Source organism: Aythya marila, assembly GCF_965140915.1.
Source record: "Aythya marila genome assembly, chromosome: Z".
NCBI lineage: Eukaryota > Metazoa > Chordata > Aves > Anseriformes > Anatidae > Aythya > Aythya marila.
Window position 1 is genome coordinate 62,977,792 of NC_139080.1, and position 27,906 is coordinate 63,005,697.

Genomic DNA, 27,906 nt, shown 5'->3' on the forward strand with positions numbered 1-27,906 from the left:
ATTTGTGTGGATTTTACAGCTTTGCCATTGCTTGAATTCTTTAAGATGTCATTAATCATGTAATTGAAAACTTAAGTGAGGGTTAGATTAAGCAAAAGTCTGGATACTCTGGCCCTGATGGGGTGAAGAAGTTAGTTTAACTCAAATTTCAAGTTGTATGTATCACTGAAACATAGAAGCACAGAATGGTTTGTGTTGGAAGGGAGCTTAAAGACCATTTAGTTCCAAGCCCCTCAAGGACATCTCCCATGAGACCAGGTTGCCCAAAGCCCCTTTGAGCCTGGCCATGGACACTTCCAGGGATGGGTCATCCACAGATTCTCTGTGAAGTGTGCGAATGTTCAGGCATGGATTCTGTAGAAAGCAGAGCTAAGGGGCCTTGAACTGGCTCAGACTTACTATGGAGGTAGGGAAAAAATAGTGTGAGAGATCTAAACTCCCTTGAGATAAGAAGCACTGTTTTGGTTCTCAGTAGAATAGGAAGCAGCCCAGGTCCTAGGGTAAGTTTAAGCTGCACAGTTATCCTTGGAGCAGACACTGAGCATGGTCCCTTGGGTGGCAAAGCTGGAGTGCATCCAAACAAATCCTACCATGTTGTTGCTGTTCTGCTTCTGTATTTGTCCATATGTCTTGGCAGGATACCCTCTGGTCCTGTGAAAGAAGGGGTGAGTGCGAACTTCTTGTATCCATTGATTTAAACTCTACAAAATGTATTGGAAGACTATCAGACTGAAAGGAACTTGCCAATGTCCTTCTTGCAAAATGATTGTACTTATGCCTAAACTAAAACACAGCTCTGTTTTTAATCCATGATTGCAATCTGCTAGCAAGTAATTGCTAATGCACAACAGAAGCTTGATTTTCTTTGGAAATACACTCACCTGATTGATGTCAGTCTTCTCTTATTCAGTGAAAGAATTTTATGATTTTCAGAAATGAATGACAAGCTGATGATGCACCTGTAATATGCAAATGTAGAAGGTGTGTCTCATAGAAAATAAGTAATGCATTTTATTTACATACCAGCTATAAAATATAAGAAAATATGCTGTAAAGGAATATTAATTATTTATGTCCTCAAATGCTTTTTTTCAATAATGCTAATTTATATTCTATCTAGTTTATTGTGATATGGGGAACATGGCCAATAATGCCCAGTAATGGTCAGGATATTTAGTTCTGTGGTTTTGTAGCAGGATTTTTGAATTTAGGCAGTTTGTCAGCTGAGTTCACTCCAATGCCCTGGTCTCCACATTCTTGCAGAAAATATTGCTTTGATGATTGTTAAAGAATGTTAAAGAAATGCTTCCATTTACCCATCTGTCTGTTGAGTGAATTAGTTATTCTGATATTAACTTCTTTGCCTTGGAAAGATCTTGAGTTTTCTCTAAGTATTATGAAGAAGATGACATAGCAGCAATGAGGATCTAAAAGAGGGAACTACTGAGAAAAATTAAAGGACCAAGTTTTTGTAGTGGTTCTAGACTGCATGCGTGTAGGATTTTTTATTCTCCTATAATCAAATGCATATGTTTTGTGAAGCCACAATATTCTTGGAAAAATAAGAAATAAATCTACAGTTAAGGCAGTGTTGTAGCAGATTTTATTTTCTACTTTGCAATTTCTTTGTTTTTCTTCCCACCTTCCTGCCCTTAAACTTTATCTAATGAAAGACACACCTTAAATCCCAAACAGGTCAGAAAATGGTGGTTAAGTAACATCTGGTTATACTGTTTGCTCAGGCAAAACTTCTTGAATTGTTCCCGGGAGGTATACAAATGTAGGTACGATTTCATGCCAGATTTTAATTGTGCAAGAACTTAATTGCATGACCAGTGCTTGTCCAGGACTAGCTCATCACCCATATGTTTTCAAGGGAATGTGATCCCATATTTCTATTGTAACACTCTCAGCTAGCCTCCTCTCACTTCCCAAATACATCTGCTGAGTAATGATGCTGACCAAGTTTATGACAGAAAGATGATTACATTCCTGGAGAACTGTAATCCCTGTATGTAAGAAGATAATATGTTGCTAATCTTTGCTACATCCTCCACTTTCTGATTATAATACCATTAAGATGCCCGTTAAGAAAGTAGACACATTTGAAAGCATTATATTTGCTGGAGACATTAGCTACAGGAGCATTAACCATTTTTAGGTATAATATAACTGTGTTTTCTGAGTTATCTGTACGTGTAGGTATTTGTTATCAAGTAATATCCCCAATGACTGTGGTGATGAGTAAGCTTTGCATCAGTATTGTGAGTACTTCTGAATTCTTAAATCATAGCTTTATATGTGTGCGTTTTACATTAACATCTCTGTCTTGTGGATCAAGTTTGTGAAGGAGCTGCCCACTGCAAATACTGTGTGCATTAAATTCAGAAAAGTGACCTGAATGCACAAATTTATTCTTGGCTTTGGCTTCTGAAAGTGATTGTGATTGAGATTTTCCTTGAGCTAGAGAGCTATTGTTTTGGCCTTTTGCAAAAGAGAAGATTAGAAATTGCATGACAGGGATTTTTATGGATAAAAACATGCAAACTGGAAAGAGAAAATTTTACTTAAAATTTCTTTTGATGGTAAGTATTCCTCCAGGCCAATTCCCTTCCTGTTTGCTCTAATCTGCTCTGTCATTCTTCCACTTGGTCTTCATTCTGGTCAAACTTCTGCAGTCATGTTCCTAACATCTCCAAAGTAGCCTATCTTCCTTCAAGTCTGTTCTCTCAGCATTATGTGTCCTTCCCTTCCCTTCCCTTCCCTTCCCTTCCCTTCCCTTCCCTTCCCTTCCCTTCCCTTCCCTTCCCTTCCCTTCCCTTCCCTTCCCTTCCCTTCCCTTCCCTTCCCTTCCCTTCCCTTCCCTTCCCTTCCCTTCCCTTCCCTTCCCTTCCCTTCCCTTCCCTTCCCTTCCCTTCCCTTCCCTTCCCTTCCCTTCCCTTCCCAGCAAAAAAGAACAAAAAACATCCATTACCACAAGAACCGTAGAAATAATTCAGATACATATGGATTTACAAATGTGTCAAAGGGTGAAAAGTCAAGCAGCAAGTATTGTTGTGGTTACAGAGATAAAGATTCAGCTACTTTATAAACGACTTAGAATATTAAAGGCTTCTTTTCAATTTTAGTAAAGCATTTTTACTGAAATTTCCTTCTCTTCTAGACTTTAATTTACTTAACAATAAGAAAACTTAAGCTTTATTTGTTGCATTTAAAAATTTTACCTAGATGTTTCCCAGTAACAAATTACTTCATAATGAATGAAAGTCCCATAGATTTCAAGGGATTAATGTAGATTTTGGTAAAACTTTTATTTTCCCAAAATGATTAATAGTGTATATAGTCCCCATTTGCCCTTTCCTTGTCTCCTTTTATCCTTCCTGATACAAAAGACATTGACAAGTCAGCAACTTCAGTCTGGACCAAGTGCGGGAGCCACGAAGAGTGCTACTTGTGTGAGTAAGAGGTAAAAGCTGGATGTGCTGGATTTGGAGTGCAGAGATGAGATGCTACGTTGCAAGGAAAACATGTTAAAAACTATTAAACTATTTGTATTTTGTGTCACACTTTGTACAAGTTTCTGTTGTGAAGGCTGCCCCATCAGATGTGCTCTTTTATTTTCCATTTTCTTTGCTGTATACCTGTTGGAAAGCAGGGTAAAAGGCATGGAAGTATCTTGAGATTTTGTACTTCCTTTGCATGGGCCAAAGCCCTGGTCCATGAAATATGTAAGCCTGCACTTTAACTATGTAAAGTATATGAATACCTTGCATCCTTCAGTAAAACACTAAATAAAACACATGCTTAGATTTGCAGCATTGGTAATTAACAGCTTATTTAATGTTTTAGCTGCAATAACCTTTCCCTCTCTCTACTGTCTCTCTGCAGTTACACGTTTTCATCTATCAGTTTTTCTTTGTTTTGCACCTGGACTGAAAGCACTTTGAAGAAGAGTCTATACAAACACAGGACTGAAGGACTGTGAGGTTAGCAAAGTAAGGTTAAGGTGCCTGTAAACGTAGTAGTAATTTGTATAGTTAAGGCTGACTTACTGATACCTGAAGACATCCTAGAGGATGTCTCTCAAGCTCTGTCTTTACTAGTATTGTCCTTTAGTTTTACCCTTTTTTAATTTTCCATGTCTTCAGTAGGTAAAGTTGTAATCCCACCTCTGTGTCAAAGGGCAGTGCCTGTTCTTCTGTGTGCCAGTGGAAAGATGAATGGGTCTTCAAAGATTGTGTGCTATTTCTTTTTCTGGAATTGTTCCGGAGAGGTGTGCAAGAACAGACTTAATGTTCCTTGAAAGTCATACTGATGCAGTTGCATAGAAACAAGAACATTTATCTCCCTCCTCTCATCCTCTCTCCCTTCATGGACAAGAGGAGTCTTGAGGTGAATCAGTTGAGACTAATGTTTATACCAGCAATTGTTTTGCAAGGCTGTATACGTGTTTAAAGATAATGATGATGAAGCAGATAAAACAGCCCCCTTTTAGCTAGAGACCCTGTAAAACAAGCAATAAATTATCAAACCCACCTTCCATCAAATTAATTTTTCTGGTTTTAATCTAGACTGGGTGATGTTTTGTAGTGCTGTGTCCACAATAAATCTGTTTTTGAGGTCTCTATTTCTCATGACATTTTCAACTTAAGGCTATGATTATTTTTTCCTGAAAAAGTTTCAGGAAATAACAATTCAGTTAGTTTCCAGAGTTAAGTTGGGAGAAAAGTGTTCTCTACTGCCCATAACAACCTTCTGTGTTTAAAGGACATTTAATTAAAATGCTCTTGCTTCTGAAGGTTTGAAACTGCATTTCAAGTGTCTGGAGAAGTACCTCACTACCATGATGTTAGAGTTCATCCTGCCTTTTCCCATTTCTTTTATGGAACAGTTGTCCATGAATTTGTCTAGTCCCTCTTTGAAGCCTCTGTCTGTGTGCACAGCTTTTGGTGGCAGCATGCTTTGTCAAGAATTTTGTTTTGCTTTTACATGTGGGCTAAGCAATCCCTGTTCTCTGGCGGCCTCCAGCCCTTCTCCATTTTGATCTTCAGTTCTGACTCACCCTGAGCAATTACATTTCTCCACTTTATGTGGCACGCAGCCCCAATTCAGTTCTCATGCTCACCTGTGAGGCAGTACTCCACTTCTGATCTGTTATTCTGAGTATACTCACTCTGATCATAACTTGTTCTCTCTTATCACTGTGAGTGATAAGAGAGCATGGCTGCCACCATGCCTGCCAGTTGATCTTTCCATGATATCTACCTTCGGTACTTTCTCACCTTTTCTCAGCTCACTACATGCTGTCTTTTATTCCATGAATATTCTTGCAGATTCACTCAATTTTTTATCTTTTGGGGTCTCCGTCCCCATTCCAAAAGTTTCACTCTGCCAGTTTCCAACCTTGTGTTCTCTTGTGGAGTCTGTTTTGACTCAGGATGTCTATACCTGTGCTCCTGCTCAGTTGTCAATATGTAGTATGGGTAGGGCCACACCAGGCATTTGTTCTGCCAACCCCTGTTCTTCTATCTCCCTTTCTAACTAGCTGTACTTCTCCCTTGGTGCTTTGCCACTTTTGACTCCTCAACTTGTCATCTCCTCCTGCACTCTTCACTACCTAGATTGTCACTGAGAAATCACACCGATGACATGCGACATAACTGACCTCTTCCCAGCTCATCTTCCCCTCATCTATTTGCAGCTGTCTGTTTTTTCCCCTCTTGAGGTTTTGACACCCAATGTGCAGGTACTGAAGACTTCCTGCAGAATATTATTTATGTAGCCACACAACTGAAACCCTTATGTCATATCCTTACCACTTGATTACAGCAATTGGCTCTTCTCTGGCCTAGAGAAACACATTTCTTAGCAGTGCAGAAAGTGCAAAAGTTAGTTTTGATCATACTAACTTTCTCTCTTCACCTCTAAGAAGTTTCTTTATCATATCAGCCGTACATATATTTGTATTTTCGCTGCCAAAGAACACAATGCTCCCTTGCTTATCTTTTGTCTATTATTTGGTGTTAAGTAATCCATCTTCTGAACAGATCTTCCTAGAAATCCTCCTAATTTATGAAGTTTATTTCAAGACAGGAACCACACTTTCTCTCATATGTTTACTCATATTTGGGAAGAGCTCTCTGCAAGTGTATGCAATGCTGTTTCACTGTCAAGGCAGTCTTTTGTTCAAGTGGTTGCAGGTGTTGTGGCAACAGACAATTTACTGTTGTGTTGAAGACACACATCTGCTGGTTATATGTTCTCCTCTCTTAGCCTATTCTCTCAGTTGTCCTTTGCATTACACTGTGGGCTTTTTGAGGCAGGAAGTCTCCTCAGCTTATATTTGCATGGTGTTTTTTATTCACCTTCTTGCTTGTTGTGTTGAGCAACTTGAGAAATTTCAACCAATTCCAATACCAAACTGCAGTACCATAGGATCTCAACTAGGAATTTAGTAACTCTGTAGACAGGGTAGTGTTTAGATACTCAGTGGGTTAAATACCAGTTTTCATCTCTGGGAACATGAATGCTAGTTCACCCTTAAGCACCTTTGCTATTGTACCCAAGGGAGAATTAGAAACTGTTTATTTTTCACATCAGTATTGTATCATGAAGTTCTTCCATTATGACTGAAACCTTGATAAATGGACTGCTCTTCCTGGTGCAGAGGGATAAAAGATCAGCCATAAGTATGCGTAATTCCTTTGACAGAGCTACTTTAACTGAAAGAATTATTTCAAGATACTTAATAGAACAGTCTCATTTTCAAAAATTGGCTGTTCACAAATCTGGCTTCTCACTGACAGACATCAAGCATGACAGCAATAATTTCATATCAGAGCAGCTTTATTCCTATTTGAATGTAGAATTTTGGCCATAAATATCAGTGCTGTTCTCTGGGTGGAACCTGTAGCTGCTTCTATCTGCATCAATGAAAACAAAAGTTCCAAGCATCTATTTTTGGAGGGAGTGGAGGTAGAGGAGAATTTTATTCTATTTTTTTTTCTTTTTCCCCTTCCCCTTCCCCTTCCCCTCTTCCCCTTCTCTTTCCCCTTCCCTTTCCCCTATATACATGTATATAGATTTAATGGATTAAATTCAGTTCAGGTTTGGACTGATAATATATACACATGTATATATGATATATCTCATATATATATCATATATACGATATTATATATATTATATATATATATAACTTCCAGTTTTGAATATTTTCAGAGAGCAGAAATCATGAAAAACTACAGCCTACATTGGTCTACTGTGTGGAGTGCAAGATCCTATATAATTTTCTCTATTTCCTTAAGAGAGAAAATAAAAAGACTAGGTTTCCAACCATCTTATTGTAAACATGTAAATATGGTTTATATATTTACTAACTCCTTCTGTGATCAGTGGAATATATAAATATGTAAGTAAAATATGTATTCCCAGAACAGGACTCAGGTGGTAGAATAGAACTGTAGAATCTATTTCCACTAGGGCATGGCTGCTTTTCTTATTACAGAAGGAACCCACTCAAACAGCTCTGAGGAGATGCCTGACTTTCAGATGCCTGTGATTAGTCATAAAGTCACAGAATCATTTAGTTGGAAAAGACCTCTGAGAAGATCAAGTCCAACTGTTAACCTAGCACTGCCAAGTCTACCACTAAACCATGTACCTAACCACCACCTCCACAAGTCTTTTGAATACCTCCAGGGAAGGTGACTCAACCACTTACTTGGGCAGCCTGTTCCAGTACTTCACAACCCTTTCAGTAAATAATTTTTTCCTAATATCCAACCTAAACCTTCCCTGCCACAATCTGAGTTCATTTCCTCTTGTACCATCACTTGTTGCTTGGGAGAAGAGGCTGACCCCACCACACTACAACCTCCTTTGTGGTAGTTGTAGAGGGCAGTAAGGTCTCCCCAGAGCCTCCTCTTCTCCAGACTAAACAACTCCAGTTCTCTCAGCTGCTCCTCACAGGACTTGTGTTCTAGACCTTTCACCAGCTTTGTAGCCCTTGTCTGGGCACACTCCAGGGCCTCAATGTCCTGCTTGTAGTGAGGGGTCCAAAACCGAACACAGCACTCGAGGTGTAGCCTCACCAGAACTGAGTACAAGGGGACAATCACCTCCATGGTCCTGCTGGCCACACTATTCCTAGTACAAACCAGGATGCTGTTTGCCTTCTTGGCCATTTGAGCTCACTGCTGGCTCATATTCATTTGGCTATCAATCAATACTTCCAGGTCATTTTATGATGCACAGATTTCCAGCTCCCAGCCTGTAGCGCTGCATGGGTTTGTTTTGCCCCAAGTGCAGGACCCAGCACTTGGCCTTGTTAAACTTCATACAGTTAGCCTCAGCTCATCAATCCAGCCTATCCAGATCCCTCTGCAGAGCCCTGCTATCCTCAAGCAGATCAAAACCTGCGCTTCTCTTGGTGTCATCTGAAGACTTCCTGAGGGTGCGCTGAACCCCCTCATCCACCTCATTGACAGAGATATTGAAGAGAACTGGCCCCAGTACTGGAGGTACCACTTATGGCAGGACTCCAAGTGGATTTGACTCCATTCACCACAACAATTTGGGCCTAGCCACCTAGCCAGATTTTTACCCAGCAAAGCCTACTCCTGTTCAAGCCAAGAGCAGCCACTTTCTCCAAAAGAATGGTGTGGGAAATGATGTCAGAAGCCTTACTAAAGTCTGGGATGACAATATTCACAGCCTTTCTCCATTAATTAAGACCACAAATCTCATTTGTAGCCTCTATCCTACCACTTGTTCTCTCTAACACTTTATTAATGAGCACAGTTTCTGAAATGGATATACAAATCCAAAATAAAAAGAGAGACCATTTGAAGTAGACATGCAGCTTGTCTTCTGATATGCATCATTAGGCTAAAAGCAGTTTAGTTTGCAATATATATTTTTTTTTTCTGAAAAAAAAAAAAAAAAGAGAATAATTGCTAATTGAATACTCCAAATGGTTCTGCTGTTTGCAAGAAAAGTAGATTGTTTCAGGATGCTGCTGAACCTGGCTGCTTCAAACTATTTTCTGTTTGATTGGGTATGATGGCAAGGCATGGTTCCAAAGTGTTCCATATGAGACATTTTTTGCATACTTCTTAAACAACAGAAGTAGTTGGGGAGTCCAGACAAGCTAATTTATAGAGCTCTTCACAAAAACTGGTATAAAAACAGAGAGATGCACTGTAATTAGCACAGTGTAGAGACTAACTTTTCACTAAATTATTCATGTAGAAGTAATCCTGGCAAGGAAATGCTTTCCAGTCTGCAAAAATGTGAGGCTGATATAGTGCTCCTGTTCTGTTTTGAACAAAGAAGGTACAGCAGAGAAGAGGGCCCTGTCTGCTATTTTCACCCAGCACAAAATAGCCAGTAACCCAGGAAGAGACAGACCAAACTCACCCCGTGACCTGAGGAACCTGCACACTTGTTGGAGACACCTGAGATGAACCCCTCTATTCCCAGGCTGTAGTGGCTCTGGGGTTTGTCTCATACCCACACAGTATTAATGAGAAATTCTGTCACATTTACGGTCACACTGTTGTTTCTCAATAGGAAATTAAATTGACACAAAATTTTCTTCTGAAAAGGATCAGATCTGAAGAGAAATTCCTCCCTGATTCTTCATATTGCATCGCTTGGTGTCGTGTTTTAATCAAGGTGTCTCAATTATTATCAGTCTCCTCTGAAATGCAGCAAGCTGCTGTTGTAGTTTCTGCCACAATTTCAAGATTTTTTGTATTTACACAAAAGATTTAATATGTGTTAATGTTTATCAATGTATTTTGCTATTTTAGACTGTTTTAACATCTTCCTACCCTTTGTTATCTCAGGTTTTGACTTCAGAACGATGGTAAATACATTGGTTCAGCCCTTCAGTTCTTTCAATTTACCATGTCTTCCTGTCTTGGGTAGAGATTGAGTGAGCAGCACTTTCTTTTATGAGCCCACATGTATTTTCTATGTTAACTCAGGAAGCTTTAAAATGTTTGTGAGAGAACACAATTTAAAAAGTCATTTGTATAATATTATTAAATGAAATACAAGATAAAGTAACAATGCCAAATATCAAAAAGTGGTGAATGCAGCTTTTTACAGACAAACACTGTAAGGCAGGTGGGTTTATTTATTTATTTTTTTGTTTGTTTATTCAAAAAGTAAGCATTTTAATGCTTATTTTAATAAGTTAGAATAATGCCCTGTATTATATGAATGCTTTTAAATTTCTGCCAGCGAGGAATATTTTTTCTAGCTCGATTACTGCTTAGGGTTGAGTTTTAGCTTCTTATCTTTTAAAGAGGTCAGCAATGATGATGAATTTGTTAATTGCTGAGATGAGTTATTTTAATACTTAATGATTAAGGAAAATATGAATGTTGAATGTTGTGTCTAATTTGAATCATTCTTATTTTAACTATAATTTCTGTAGATAGATTTTTTTTTCTGACTATTCATTTCTGGCAATAGAACTTTCTCTTCAAATTAAAGAAAGAGGAAAAACAAGAGAAAGATGAAAAAGAAAGAGAAAAGGAAAAGGAAAAGGAAAAAGGAAAAGGAAAAGGAAAAGGAAAAGGAAAAGAAAAAGAAAAAGAAAAAGAAAAAGAAAAAGAAAAAGAAAAAGAAAAAGAAAAAGAAAAAGAAAAAGAAAAAGAAAAAGAAAAAGAAAAAGAAAAAGAAAAAGAAAAAGAAAGAGAAAAAGAGAGAAACAGAATAGGAAAACAAACAACCCCTGACAAACTAATTTCACATTTCAGTCAGATGTGATAAACATTGAAACATTAATATAAAAAATATCTTGGTTCTTTCATAAGCTTCTGTGTGTACAGTGTGTGAACTGTTATTACTCAGGAATAACAATATGCATACCCAGTATACTCTTTGCCCTTTTCAAATAAATCAGCTTCTGTTCCCAACACTTGACTAACCTTATCTTGAGTTTTTTTCTTGGTCTTGAGAAACTGACATCCGTAGATCTCCATAATGACTATAAAATTTCAGGAGTAATGACATCAGCTATATTAAAATTGCTTGCATAGTCTGTTACAATGCCACTATTTCCTCTCAAAGCTTTATTGTGTCATTTCCAATTATTCTTTAAAGTCCACTTTGATACATCTGGGAGCAGGATTGTGTCAGTAGATATTTAAATACCAGCTTGCATAGTTTGTCATTCTGCTTCTTCCCTTGCATATGTGTTAAAAAGAACAGAAATCTAACTTGCTTACTGGACATGGCTGTTGTCAAACAATCTTAGACTTTCACTGAAAAACAACTATTGTCCATTCTTGACATCATAAAAAGAAAAAAAATTCAATTAAAATACCCAGATGACTATTAAGCTAGTTACATATATATATTAATATATGCTATATATATATTATATTATATATTATTAATATATTACATTATTAATATATTAATATATTATATTATTATATTATCAAAATATATTATATTATGTTAATATATAATATCATTAATATATCTCATTAATATATTAATAATATTATACATAATTATATATAGTATTATATTATTAGATATATTATATATCTATATCCCATTATATGTTATATATATATATATATTCTGATGCTGTCTTGCATAAGAGGAAATAAGATCTTGAAAAATATAATGTGCTGTCATAAAGATCATATTGGGCATCTTAAGATTGTCATTTTCTGGCATGCCCCTAAATAACAGAAACGTAGTTCATTCAGACAACCATGGAAAGGCAAGTGAAAAGCCAAGAAGTTTATATTGATTATGACTTATGAAAAACTTATAGTGCAAAAGACTTGCCTTCTGTTTTTAGTTTTCACACCATGTCTGGCAGGATAGTGGCTCCAAAGAGAATTGAAACCTGCTGCTCTAGTAGAAAAAAAAACATATTGTAAAAGTCACCATATGCTCAAACACATCCACACCAACATTTCTGTTATCCTAATTGTGAAAGTAAACTGCATCAGCTTGGCATGGACTAGAGAGAAAAGGTATGAAGGGCATAGACAGGCCTTTATTGAACTGCCAAGCCTTTGTTAAGGATAGGATAGGATGGGCTAGATGCACTCATCTTTTTTGTTGTTGTTGTTGTTTGTTTGTTTGTTTGTTTAATTTATTTTATTTTATTTCAGTGAAGATGGGAAGGATGGATTTGAAGCCAGTTGTGCCAGCCTTTGGATAGCATACTGTGCTGGCTTTCTGTTCTGATGAGATATATCAATCATTTGGGGAAAAAAACAAAACAAAAAAAAACAAACCAAACCAAACCAAAACAAACAAACAAACAAAAAAACAACAATGCCATTATAAAGTGGTTGCTTGCAAGGATGCAATTATTTGTAAGGTTTTAAAGTTATTAAACACATTTGTGTATGTTCATACAAGTGCTGTGTATGGTAATTGGCTGTATAACACTGGCTGCTGCTACAGCTACAAGCATGTTTTTTTCAAGCATATACAATCATAATTGTCCTGGAATATATTTAGAGACATAAAACAGATACTTTTAGGAGGAAGCAGTTAGAGTGTATGCTGCGAAGAAGGTTTCTTTCATTTCTCCTGGGGCCCACTATGCATAACAGTATGTTTTTATGGTGTCTCACCAGCCAACTCAGAAGTGGTTTGTGTTTCTCAAGCCTGCTAGCAGGCACCACAGGTCTATGCACTATGAATAGAAACTGGTTTGTGCAGTATGTCACACCACATGTCTTTCTGAGTAAGCATGTTAAGCATATATGTATGCTTTTTTTTTTTTTTTTTTTTACCCCTCTGAAAATCCTTTGGTCTGTTATTTGGTATTCACATAGTCATATTAATTGTCAATTTTTCTCTGATTTTTGAAACAGTAAATATGCCCAAAATGATTCTTTGGAATTATGATTACATTTTTTGAGAAATCCAGTGGTGACATTTTATGGCTTGCAGATGTATGTGCTCATGAACTTCAGAAAGCAGACATGATATGGACTCTGATTCACAGAACCACAGAATCACAGAATGACCAAGGTTGGCAGGGACCTCTAAAGATCACCTGCCCTGCCAATCAGGATCACCCAGAGCACACTGCACGAGATGGCACCCAAGCAGGTCTTGGATATCTCCAGAGAAGGAGACTCCACAACCTCTCTGGGCAGCCTGTTCCAGTGCTCTGTCACTGTCACAGCACAGAAGTGCCCTCTCATATTAAGCCAGAACCTCCTGTGCTTCAGTTTCTGCCCATTGCCTCTCATCCTGTCACTGGGCACAGCTGAAAAGAGACTGGCTCCACCCTCTCAACACCCACCCCTCAGATATTTATACACATTAATGAGGTCTCCCCTCAGTCTCCTCTTTTCCAGGCTAAACAGGCCCAGCTCTCTCAGCCTGTCCTCATATGACAGGTGCTCCAGTCCTCTCATCATCCTCGTAGCCCTCCTCTGGACTCGCTCCAGTAGCTCCATGTCCCTCTTGTACTGGGGAGCCCAGAACTGGACACAGCACTCCAGACTGTAGGAGTTCATCATGCACCAAAGCAAAAAGGACATACATTAAAAAAAAGAAGAAAGGATTGAATCTTGTTCTGTAGGTGCTTCATATTAATAGTGTCCAAATTATCATTATAGCACCTAATTCTGCAGTAAGATATCTGCTGCAATTTAAAACAATCATAACATTTGAGGTTTCATTTCTATTTTCTGCTCTTTCATTTTTTAATTTTTTATTATTTATTTATTTTATTTTATTTTATTTTATTTTATTTTATTTTATTTTATTTTATTTTATTTTATTTTATTTTATTTTATTTTCATGTGTGTTTTGTAAGTGTTAGACTAGACAGGAATTCATTAGTTCATTATTGTTTGTGTATACAAGGGTTTCAGAAGTCATGTATGCTTGAGCATGTTTGAGCAGCCCAATGATTGTTATCATGAACAGAGTGAAAAACTGACATATTTTTGATATCCTGGAAAGTCCAAGAACTTGGAAGAAAAAGAAAAAATATATTTCTGCCCTCCGTCGTGTTACATTTTAAAAGTGATATTAAAGTGAATTTCAAAATGAATTTTAATAAATTTCTCCTTTGAATTTTTTTCAAGGCTTGTTTTCGCACAACTAATTTGTTGCAATTGACACAAATGAACTAAATATTTGGTTGGACATGTATCTATTTATTTTTATTTTTTTTTGTCACAAGTGTTTGTCTTTAAACCTGGACCTATTTTTATCATATTAGTGATGGTTGTTACTTGCCGAAGGTTAGAAGACTTCAGTGGAACAGATGTAGAAAATGTTGTCTATCTGTTCAAATAAGTTGGCTAGGTTACCAGATAGTTATAAGGTAGCAGGAACACATTTGGAATTTGAACTTATCATTGCCAGTCATAAGAACTACAGCTTTGTATATTAGTTTTAAAGTATATTGGAGGGGTTCTCTGTATCTATATACAGTATTGGAAGAGACAGAATTGAGGTATGGGGAAGCTCAGTTTTTTTTTTCATGACTGTATTCTAAGAGTTGTGTATTATTCAGCCATTGCTATTACTAGTTACAATATAAAGGAAAACTGTTGGCATAACTTACTCTGATAATTCCTTGTCAAGAGGGTCACTTTCCATAGGGTTTACTACCTCACATGGTCTGTGAGACACAAGAAATTTCCAAAAGGTAAACATACGATACAGAATGTCTGCTTTCAGTGAATGTCTCTCTATCAAAGTCTTGTTATTTGCTCCTCTGGGAAAGCTGTAACATTTTCTGGACACAGCCTATGGATAAAATATTTGGACAATTATGAGTCTTCTCTTTTTAATGATATCCTACAGAAAAAGGATTTGTATGCTGGAAGAAATCCCAGTAGAAAATTTTATTGGAGGTTATGAGGAAGACAGATGCAGTCTGTTTGGATTTTCCCCTTTTAAGCTTTGCCTATTTACTTGCTGACTATTCCAAGCCAAGAGAAATGACCTGTATAATACAAAGAGAAACTGAACTTTTCTGTCAGCCTGTAGGCATCTGTGAAACACTGAGTGGTTCAGAAATTGTTGGTCATATGAGAAGAAGAATGGTGATTACATATTTATGATGCAGGGTGTCAAGAAGAAGCAGTTGAAACCAGAGGGATATGTGCTGCATGGTTGAGACCTTCTGTGATCATCTTCCAAAGATGTGTGTTGCAAGAAGTTTCTCTGTGCATCAAGGATCTGGAGGAATCAAAACAATGCAGAGGTTGAAATGGCTTAGTTACACACATGGATTAAACATTCGTCTCTCTTTTAATCACAACAGCTTTTTGACGTGTCTTCTCTTGGGGAAAAGGATGGTATTTCTATTGTGGTGGAAACCTCAACTTGAGCTGTTCATCATGTTACACTAAAAATATAAATTAATTCATCAGACTGGAAGGCCTGTGGGACAAGGGTACCCTACAAAAAGGTAGTTACATTACATATGCAACTACCTCACTGGCTGCCTGCCCAATTAGTCAGACTTCATCATCCTACTGCTAGTATTTGTAGCAAAATTTGCAGAAATTTTGGAATACTGTTGGCGACGTGACTGGTGTGAGGTCACTGTCAGTTCCACTGAGGTGTAACAGGTTTGTTTTGACCACTGTTTTTATCAGTCTGGCAGTTACTGGAATTTTGTGGTTTTGAAATATAGTAGTGCTCTTCATCCAAATAATTTTATTGATTAAATCATTCCTTGCTTGTGTTGTATGTTTCCTTATAACCAGTTCTTCCTAGATGTATCAGTTATTTTATGAATTTACCTTATAAACCGTACTTCCACTTTTCTTTTAAATGGGTGATGGATAAGGCTGAAGAAATTTGCAGAGAGTTATTACTCTTTATTAGATTTAATTCTATAACTATAGGAGTTCTTAAAATTATGTAGTGGATACCCAAAGTCTAGGTGAGAACTGAATGTTTTTATTAAAAGGCATGAATAAATATTCTACTAGAGGACCAGACCTTCCTACTTCTAGACATGATGAATAATGTTTTACTTAATAAAAGGTGCACTTATATCATTCAGATAGCTTGTTGAGTAGGAAATCATTCAGCTGAGAATAGTTATATGAGTATGGTTCATTAAAATGTATGTTCATTATGTGTGTGTTTGTCTTGCTTCATGGTACATTTGGCTATGCATTAAACATAAGTTTGATGAATTGATAAGTCTTCCTTGTTTTGCTATTTAAAAAATGCAGTTATTTAATTGGAGCCCTGAATAAATCTTATTTATAGAACTACCGTGATAGAGTTCAGACTTTAGCTGCTTTTTTGTCCAAGGTGCTACACAGCTTATTGTTGTTGTTTGTGTAGCTTGCATATATGGCTAATGAAAAGGAACTTTGAAAAGGAAAGATGACATAGCAATTGGCAATAAAAATTGTACTCTGGTCCAGCTGAGAACTTGAAGCCCATTGAGATTTGTGGGGTCTTCCACAGCTGTTATCAGATCCAGTGTTATAGTACGTATTTGATAACTAAATTTACCACAACCTGCCACTTAGTGGGTGTAAAATAGCAATTTTCTGCATGTATTCTGGACTGTGAAGGAAGTAGGAGAGGGGATTTATTAAAATATGATAGGGGCTCATCAATATAGACGTTCTCTTTTATTAAGTTGTTTCTCTGGGGAGAAGCAGAATCAAATATGAAGATGCTTGCCTGCATCTCACAAAATTGGAAATGAAGTTTAATGTTGTTGTGAGACCATATGGATGGCTTGGATGGGATTTCCTGTAGATGGAGATAAACATCAGTAGTACCTAATTGCAGTGTTGATGTGTAATGCTTTGAACAAACTTTGAGTCTGTTTTGTTATGAAGTAAAAGTCATTTAAATGTGCTGTATGCAGATTTTTTTCCACTTCTGCTAATGTATCCACTCTTCCTTGCATCTCCCAGAGCACACAGCTTATGCATGTGCTCCCTAGCCCCAGCTTTGTCCGGGTGTGGTACTGCCATTCAGATCTGCATCTCTCACAAAAACGAGGCCTTGCCAGCTTGGGTCATGTGTGTCCTGTGATCTTCTGAACTCTGCTTATATTAGCCACCTGATCTGCCACTTCTCTGAAAAATAAATAAATAAATCATATGAAAAATTAGATTCATAAAAAAATAAAATTAGATTCATAAAAAAAAAAAAATTCACCTTGCTGTAGCGAGGTGGGGGTTGGTCTATTCTCCCATATGCCTGGTGACAGGATGAGGGGGAATGGGCTAAAGTTGTGCCAGGGGAGTTTTAGGTTGGATATGAGGAAGAACTTCTTTACTGAGAGGGTTGTAAGGCATTGGAATGGGCTGCTCAGGGAAGTGGTGGAGTCACCATCCCTGGAGGTCTTTAAAAGACATTTAGATGTTGAACTTAGCGATATGGTTTAGTGGAGGACTTGTTAGTCAGAGGTTGGACACAATGATCTTGAGGTCTCTTCCAACCTAGACAATTCTGTGATTCTGTGATATTCACAGGCCATAAACTGACATAGCTGCATATACAAGTGATACAACTTGATAAGTCTTCCTTGTTTTCCTATATAAAAATGCAGTTAGATAACTGGAGCTTTTTGAATATATACCTTTTTGAATATGTTTCAGATTATTTACACTGTCTTCATTATTTTGGACTATTACTGCTCTTTCTGTCTGAAGAAAATCTGCATTATTCCATAGAGGGCTTTAGAGGAAAAAGGGAAATTCTTTCAGTGAGAATTCTCCATTAAGTGAGGTGTTTTGTATCCTGGTTTCAGGTAGGATAGAGTTAAATTTCCTCTTATTAGCTGGTACAGTGCTATGTTTTGGGTTTAGGATGAGAATAATGTTGATAATAGAGTGCTGTTTGACTGGTTGCTGAGCAGTGCTTACACTAAGCTAAGGACTGTTCAGCTTCTTACTCTGTCCTGACAGCAGGCAGGCTGGGGGTGCAGCAGGAGCTGGGAGGGGACAGAAGCAGGACAGCTGACCCCAACTGGCCAAAGGGGTATTCCATACCTTATGGGGTCATGCTGGACAAATAATGTGGGATGTGGCTGGCTGGGGGATGGCAGGGGTACTGTACTGCCTGCTTGGGGACAGGCTGGGCATTGGTCAGCGGGTGGTGAGCAGGTGTGTTGGGCTAAGCCCAAGCATGTTGCAGTGATTTGCATCTCTCTGGAATTGCCAGGGTGACACACCTTTTTCAAGCATTCTGCCATTTTTTTAGGATTTTGCACCTGTTGGGGTGAATTTCCAAAGCACTGGAGGTGCCCACTACTCTAGATGCCAGCCCATATCCTCCAATACTGCCTGCCACTCATAACTATCCTGCCTCAGAATAGATCCCTGGATGGCATTCCTAAGTAGTTCTTTAACCTTGGACTATACCTGGAGTGCACTCAGGAGACCTAACAATAAGAGCATGCTGGTCTGAACATCCCAAGGATATTCAAAGACCTGAAGAGCTATCGTAACTAGGCTGGAGGACAAGAGGTGGGTGAAGGAGAAAGGGAAAGTGAACAAGTGGGAAAAAACATCTCCCCCTGTCCCCTGCATAGATTGGCTCCCTGAAGAAAAAAGCTCCTTGAAATACCCTCTCCTGAGATAGCCTATGTCAAGGATGCTCAGAGCAGCAGGGACAGTCACATTAGGGTGCTTTTGCCACTCATTCCCAGTTAGGTTCATACTGGTGGAGGCATTGGGTAGTTCTTGATGCCCTTATGACATCTTCCTGTTTGTCTTCCTGTTCCTCTGGTGACCCAGCCACTTTGGAGTAGGCTATCTCGTCTTCTTCTCCCTCCCCAGTCTGAGCAGGAGTTCCTCTGCTTTCTAAACAACCAGACTTTCTCGTCCCTTTCTAAAAAGGGGTGTGATGTTTCCCTTTTTCCACTCACCAGGGACATCACCGAACTGCCAGGACTTTTCAGCTGTAACAGAGAAAGGCTTGGCAACTACATCAGCCAGTTCCCTCAGGACCCTGGGTCATTGGGTCCCACAGACCTGTACCTGTTTAGATTCATCAGGTGTTCTTGAACCTGCTCTTCACTTAGGGTGGGTGGGACTTTGCTCCCCCAGCCTCCATCTATGGGCTGAGGGAAATGAAAGACTTGGGGAGCCTGTCTGCCAGTGCAGACAGAGGAAAAGATGTTGTTGAGTACCTCAGCCTTCTCCACGTCTGTCATTACCAATTACTCAGCTATAGACACTCACTCCTCGTATAAGAAATTAGCCACCTATCATCGCTCACACACTACTATTTTCACCCCTCAATCTATTTTCACAAATGTTAAAGGTACATGGTGTCTCTCGGGGTCTCCTCCCGTCACCCCAGCGTAGCAGCCTGAAGGAAGCTGGATCCTCTCTTGTGCTCTTCCTCAAGGCTCTGTGCAGAAGGGATGCCGCCTCTTGCACAAGGGCTGCCGGATGGGAAAGAAGTACTCACACAACCCCTGAGAATTGTCAACAGAGTGGTTTATTGCCAGGACATCTTGCAGGTAAGCCTGTGGGATGTCCATGGTGTGTGGTGGCTCCAAGCTAATGCTTGGGATGGAGCTGGCGTGACGAGGAGTAGGGAGCCGGCTGGGCACTCCTGCGACGCTGTTGTTGCTCTCTGATGGCAGAGAGCAAAGACATGCCACGGGAGTCTCAGCTCTGTTCTGGTGGAGGTGGATCCACTTCCATCGGTTCTTCAACGTCTTCTGGTGGATCCAGCTCCATGGGCTCCACGGTGTTCGGCACAAGGCTAAGCCAGTCCTTGCCCAGGACTGCCCAAATGGGATGCCTTCCATCCAGCATGTTTTCAGGCCAGGGTGCCGCACCAGGGGATCGTCCAGTTGTACACCTCGGTCCCATGCCACTGTCGCATTGATTTTCATGCACAGGTCTGATGCTGCCATCTTGTTTACAGCCATGGCTAGGTACCGCATCGTGTTGCAGACTACGGGCATGCCTCTGGTCCCTGCAGTTGTCTTCCTGAGACTCGTGCCTTTGCTTCACACTGCCATTGTGACTATGGGAAGGCCCAGGCCCCCTGTCGCCATGTGTTTGAGGGGCTGGCCTGTTCCCAGCATCGTTGCGGTACCATTGGCAGAATGAAGAATTTCTTCCTCATGTCACATCTGATCTAAATTTCCTCTTCATTTGTTCAAAGCCATTATTCCTGGTTCCATGGCTACACTCCCTGATAGAGTCCCTCTCCATCTTTCTTTTAGGCCACTTCTGTGGGTGAGGTTAGGTGGCAAAAATGCAGGACCTAGCAGATTGCAGCCTTATCTACCTTGTTCCACATGACGTGTTTCAGCTCAGGCTCTAGCCTCTGATCAGTGCAACATAGAATCATAGGAACATGAAGGTTGGAAAAGACCTCCAAGATTATCTGGTCCAACCATCCCTCTACCACCAATGTCACCCCCTAAACCATGTCCCTACACACCAGGTCCAATGTTTCCTTGAACACTCCCAGGGACGGTGACTCCACCACTTCCCTGGGCAACCTGTCCCATTACCTGACCACTCTTTCTGAGAAGTGTCTCCTACTTGTTTGAATTGTTGCAGAGCAGTGCTTACACTGAGTGAAGGACTGTTCAGCTTCTCACTCTGTCCTGACAGTGGGCAGGCTGGGGGTGCAGCAGGAGCTGGGAGAGGACAGAAGCAGGACAGCTGACCCCAACTGTCCAAAGGCGTATTCCATACCATACGGCATCACGCTGGACACGTAATGTGGGGTGGCTGGCTGGGGGACTGGCAGGGGTACTGTCTGCTCAGGGATAGGCCGGGCATTGGTCACTGGATGGTGGTTAATTGCATTGTAATCACTTGTTTTGTAAACATTATTAGTAGTAGGACTATTATCATTTTTATTATTACTATTTCTTTTCTTTCCCATCATGTCTTTATCTCAGCCCACAACCTTTTCCTTTTTCCTGATTCTCTCCCTCTTCCCACTGTGGTGGGAAGGTGAATGAATGGCTCTGCAGTGCTTAGGTGCCAGATGGGTTAAACCACGGAAATATGTCAGACTAAATCAAAACTAAAATGACCCCAACACTGTTTATTGAAATCTGGATTCTTAGTTATATCCAGCCACGAAATGGAAGCAAACTATTTACAACATTTAAATTTACTATAGGACTTGGAACTTTGCGTCTTTTGCTTGCAAAGGTCTGGCACCTGCCCTAGGCCAGCTGGGAAACACTGTTAACCCAAGTATGCATAAAAAAATGCTGGTCACAACCAGCTACATTTATTGGTGTTCAAATACTGGAACAAGGTCTGCACTCCAATAAATTGATGTATAATTGTCAGATTATAAAACTGAAGGCTGTGAAATAAGTTCTCCATGTTTATATATATTTTTACTTTGAAATTAACAATAATTTAATGCATCTTCGAGCAGTGCAAAATAAGAGTCTTGTTCATTTGGTTTTCCACAAATAAATTTTCATCAAGTAGAACTGAAATTCTGTGTCCTGATGGCTTTTGTGATGTATTTGTCATGACGAAGATACTATTTAGAGCAAAATATGTTCTTGCTTTAATAAGACTTATTCTGTATGTCTATTTGTAATGACTGTCCTGGCTGCTGAAGCAGTTTATGAAGGCTTATATATTTCATAGAAATATTTCATATGTCTTCAAAAAATATTTTGAATTTTGTTGGCTGTATGAGGGTGTACCACAAGCTCTGGTCTACAATAGCATGATAAATACATGTTACTGAGTCAGCTGCATTTGAAATAGAATCCTTTTTAGAAAAAGAAATTCCTATCCCACTGTCCTATGAGGTGGTCCATAGGCTACCTGATAGTTTTGTGGGTATTTTGAAATATGCAATAATATCTGGTCAGTTTCTATTTCCCTTGAAACACCATTTTGTCTGTCTTAATAATTGATAGAACTCTAAAATGTGTAGTTTAAGGATATGCAAAAATCTGCTCAGACTTATCATTTTCTTTCCCTACAATGAAATACATGTCTTTCTTGAGTTTAATTAACAACTGTTGCAGATGAAAGCTCATGGTTTTAATCTCAAGATTGGTATTTAAAGAAAATAAGTCAAAGCATATCTTTGGTAAACACAATCAATCTATCAGGCTGCTACATGAAAATTCTTATTACTTTGCTTTGGGATGAACTACTAGAATTCTTGCCTGAAGATATTTCAGATTTATATGGATGAAAGGGATTTGTTGGAAGGATATCACTTGCTGGCATAGGACCTGCTTCCCTAAATCCGGCAAAAGAACTGCAGCAATAGCCTTCACTGCCCCTTGCTGCAGCTACTGTTATGAGTGACTCTTGCTCTCAGAGATCCTGTTTTGCCTGACTGACATTTTTAGGCTTAAACTGGAGAAGAATAATTATCTAACCAAATTCAGGAAAAAGCAGAAGAGAAAGCAGAAATATCTGAACAAAGGAGAGTGTTAAAGGAGCAAATAAGCACAGCATGTTTTTAAGTGTGTGGCTGGGGGGGAAGGGAGCAGAAAAAAAAGCTTTGTTACTACAATGATGTAAAACTGAACATAAGGGGAGGTGAAGGTTGGGTGCATGGCCAGCAACCACACATTCTTCATTCAGAGGCAGGGCAAGAGAGATTTTTTTTTTATAGTGCCTGTTATCTTTCACTTATATATGTGCTACATTTCAGGAAAAAAAAAAAAAAAAAAAAAAAAAAAAAAAAAAAAAACAGAATTAATAACAAGGAACTATACCCACTGTTTCTGCTTATGGCTACTCCTCAATACATAAAAAAAGATATTACCTCAGTCCAGAAGGATATTGTCTTTAAATGATATCGGATTTAATATTTAATTAGTTAGACACATCTTCCCTTCTTTTTCCTGGGAAGATACTCAGTAACTGCCCTGTCTTGTCTTTGTATCCCAGCTCTGATAAGGGCAGTAGGCTAACAGTATGATGTCTGAAAACAAAACAAAACAAACAAACAAAAACACTATAAAACCCAACCCTGGTGTAGTTTTCTTTATGGAGAATGGTCATCTAATAACAGAGCAGCTAGTTCCCCCAAGTAGCTGAATTCTCTCTCTTCCAGCTAGTTATATATGTACACACTGAAAATCAATGCAGCATCATTTAAAATAATTTACAAAGCCATCAATTTTATTAACTGGTATTGTCAAACTCTTAAATTCAGTATAAGTTACCATTACTGTACAACTTTCTGGTAATGTAACCAACTTGTTGAAACAGACCTACAACATGTGCTCAGAGGCTCACTAATTTCAGGCAGGTAACGATCAGCGCTTCCTTTTAAGCAAAATTTATTACATATTGTGACTACGTATTCTCCCCAGAAGATTATTTCCCTGTGACTTTTCTTAGACTATACACATGTGGAAATACTTTCTCTAAGTAAATATCATATATACCAAAGTATTTGAAAAAGAGGAGTTCCAAAAATTGCTTGTTTGATTCTGTCTTATGTTGACTAATACACGCTAAGGTTATATGAAAGGATAAGATCTTCTGAAGACAGCAGAGTTCAACTAGTCCACATCATAGCAGAATTGAAATTGACTGTTGAATCCAAGGTGTTAATAAGTGCAGTTGAACGTTAGATTCTGTCCTGGTTGTACTAATGAGGAACCTGTCAGGGGTCAAAATAGAAGTTCTTTTACCTATGTTTAGTAATACTTCTACACATCAATTGAAATCCTCATAGGGATGGAAGCCAAAATGCCATGTTTTATGCATGAGCCTTAGTTTGAATGATCTATGTATTAGAAAAATGAATGACTCCAAGTCTTGTTTTGAGGCAAATGCGGTTACAGTGATATTGATACAGATCGGCTTGCACTCAGTATTTTACAGACTGCCCTTGGTTGCCCTCTGCTGCACCGTGGGATGGCAACACTTGTGCAATGAGGGACTTGAAAGAGGTTGTTAACCACAGGTGATGCCTTACTTTCTTTCCTCATGCAAGGGTTACAAAACTGTTATGTCTCTATTGAATTAATTAACAGCATCCCCCCTGACAGGTTAATGAAACAATGCAAGCCTTTGGGGTCATTGTTAAAGTTTATTATTATTTCATATACACACTACCAAGAATTTGCTCTGTTGCATGAGTGCAAAACATCACCTAAAACTCCTTTGAGAATAATGCCTAGTTCTGCCAAATCTTTCATGATGGCATCACAAATACTTGTGCAATTACATGTTCTTGTATGCAATTAATTTTTAATTTCCAGGGGTGGCTTTCCAAAAGCAAAGTTAATGAAAAGAAAATATTTCCCTTATCAAAGCTATGTCATTGTGTGAACAGTCAATCAGAAACATTTTCTGAGGAAATTTGTTTTATTTTCTCCAGGAATAGATGTTCAGAATTTGAAAAGTGATTTTGCAAAACAAGTGTGCATTTCAAAGAGAACTTATAGGTCTCCTGTGGTCTGGAAGCAACTGCCAGAGTCTTAAAGGGTCAGAGGTCACTGGTGTTTCCTGTGGGGGACCTTGAAGAAGATCAACACAAGATCACTCATTGAAATTTTGCTGTGGTAAATACATAGTTTTTCAGCAATATGTAAAAGAGAAAAGCACACCTACCAAAATTGCAGACTTATGTCAAGAAATAGAGCTGATAGAGTGAAATTAAACTAATATCATTTGATGCAGTGCTAATAAGTGATGCATTAGGAGCAAATGGCTCACTGAGCACATTAGAAACTGCTAAGTGATGAAGCAACCCTGTTATTCTCTTTTTCTGCACATTTATAAAAACCAATGTAAATGGGTGGTTTATAAATAATGCTCTTTATTCTTGTTATGTCATAAGATATCACACAATACAAAAAATCATGCTTAATTAAATTTCAAAAGTTAAAAGATTGCCTCATTTTGGAATATATTTTTAATGGCAGCAAAGTATGAGAACAAAAGTGTAAAAACACATCCATAATTGCCATAGCAGGGGGCTGAAACAGAGCAGAACTACTGCTATAAACTAGGCTTATTTTACAAGAGAGGAAATGCTCTTAATTTCATAAAGCACAGTACATGCAGCAGCTAGTTTGGTTTCTTTTTTGCTCACCAAGATCTTCCACAGCTTTGTTAACACAGTTACTTGGGCAGGAAGTAGAAGAGGAAACAGATCTACTGTTTTGAAGAGGACACAGATACTAATCTGCGGATGTCTTCATTGCAATTAGTTAAATCTTCTGTGTTTGGTCCATTTGCTAACAATTTGAGTGCATTTGTGTGTGTGTATCTATAATATAGCAAATTTTCATGTCTAAATTCCATTTAGTGTAGAACAGTCTTTCCCAAATGGACACAATGTTCAGAATATGCACAACTGAAAGCTGCACACACAAATACTTTTATGTATAGTCTGAAAGTGGCTTGCAGTCAGCCTTGTAGTAGTCCACAGAATATAAACTCCATTTACAAATTTGAAGCTAATGTGAAATTTGACATAGATTTTCTCTAGCTTAAAAACTCATAGAAATGCACTGAAGTTCATTTTTATTACATCTGCCCAATCTGCAGTCTTGCAACAAAAATCAAAATGATTCAGAATTTGAGTTTTATTAGTTTAAGGGAGAGATCTGAGATTTGACTAATTTAACTTTTTTGAGTTATTTCAATAATAGTTAAAATAATAATAATTAAAAAAAAAAAGTGCAGCAACACAAACACTGGATGAGAAAACTGATGTTATTAGTACTGCTTATTTGGAAGGAAATAAGTGCCCCAGCAACGCAAAATAAGAATGTCCTAATAATATTGTACTTTAAATTTATTTCATTCCTCAGGCACAGATGGATATCTAGTAAAGTGCACATCAAATCCTAAATCTTCTAAATTTTCCAGAAGCTTTCCAGAAATATTGAAATTCTATTCTTTAAATTCTTAGTAATTTTTACAGCTTTTTAAAACAGGACATTAGAAATAATGTAGTAGCAGAAAGAAGTTACAGAAAAGATGCACACGAATATGTATCTTGATATATTTCATTCAATATACTGAAAAGAGTTAAGGAGAGGTTACACAGTATTGCTTAGCTACATAGATGTCCACTAGATACATGGAAATTATGTGCAACAGATAGAATAGGACAGGACAGGACAGGACAGGACAGGACAGGACAGGAAAGGTCAGGATGGAAAATCAGATATTTGTGATTTTGTTTTAAAAATTACTATATCACTTCCATTAGCAGTTGCCCATATATTTCACTGATGTTAAAATTCTTCAGAAAGCATTCCCAGGAGTTCATGCACAGCAATGTGTATACAAATATTTGCAATAGTATACTGTTCATGACAGGCTGCAAAACCTCCTTCCTTACATTTTCTAAAAACAAATGCTGTTTCAGCATCATTTTTGTGCTACTACCTAGTAAAGACTGAACAGCAGCAGTGAATGAATTTACAGTCTGAGATAGTTTGGGGCTTGTAATGGTGACAAGCCTTAAAGAGGGATATGATTATTTTTTTCTTTGTTATGAAAAGATAAATATGGTAACTGACTTCTAGCTGGCCTGGTTGGCACTAAGATACTTAGTACCCCACTTGGTACATTCATTTACACTTACAGCCTTTGCTTTTTTTTATTTTTATTTTTTAGGGTTAAAATTCAAAGGTCTTCCAAGTGAAAAAAGGGGAGGAGGAAGAGAAGGTTTTTTTGATAGTTCAGAATAAGGCAAATGCAAACAGAAAGCATGAACAACCTCTTTTAAATACTGTTTGATGTCTTGTTAATTGTGTCAGGATTTTCTGATCAGAGTTCTTCAATACACATTGAATTCATTATTACTTAGCTTGGGTTCAAGGTGTTCAGGACTCTTTGTGCATGCAAAACATTGTTCATGTCAGGAATGTAGGATTCAACCCATTTTTTTTTTGTTTTTTATTGTGAATTAGATGTACATTTTATTTTAGCAATGGAAATAATAGCTCAAATGTTCAACTGCTCAGGCTGTAATACAGTGATGAGCTACTGAGTTTTTCTGTGCTATTTTTGTTCCAAGCAGATTAGTACATTCCTATTTATTTCTATTTTAGAAATCACTAGTTAATTTGAATACTTTTTTTGGACGATGACCCATTTGGTTGGCTCGCTTGTGAAGTGAGAATAGAAAATTGCAATTACTTTTATCAGCCGGTTCAGTTCTTTGTCCTTGATTTGCAGTGATAGATGTGAATCAGTCATGCAGCAACTTCTGTAAGGTTATTGATATGCTGCAGCTGCAAAACTCCTTGAGGCAAATGTACAGAGATGGAGCACGAAGGAGCAGAGGATGAAATCTTCATGAGAGAAGAGAGGTGGAAAATGAATGCCAGTTAACATGAAACCCTGCATTAAGAAATAGTATGGCAAGTGCTATGGATTGATGCTATGGGGTCAGGCAGCCACAGAAGAGATCTGCATTTCCCTTCCCACTGGGTGCCATGCTACGGACAGTCCTGTTCAGCCACAGAAGGGCAAAGTGTGAAACCACCACCACTATTCTTGTTTGTGGCCTAAAGACCTGTTATAACCTGCGTTTTCATTTCAGGCATATAAGGAATTTTTAAATGTACTCCTATTAATATAAAATGTCACATCAATGCATTTGTATGTGTGTGCAGCTGTTTGTAACATTGGATGTTTGGCTTGTAAATATGTCAAAAGGTGGAAGAATAAATATGATACATTGTGCTGACAATATAGATAAAACAATGCTGGATGGAAAACCAAAAACAAATGGCCTTTAAAAATTGTATTCAGCCATATTGACAGCACCAGAACTTCACTGCTGTTTTGATTGCAACACGGATTTTCTGCTCCCTAAAGTTCAACTTTATCTTTCATATTTTGCATCTTCTAAAAATAGGCATTCCCCCAAATGAAATCAATTATAAGAAACAGAATTTATTGAAATCCTCTGAAAAAGACAAGCCAATGGCAGAAGAAAACAAATGCAAAT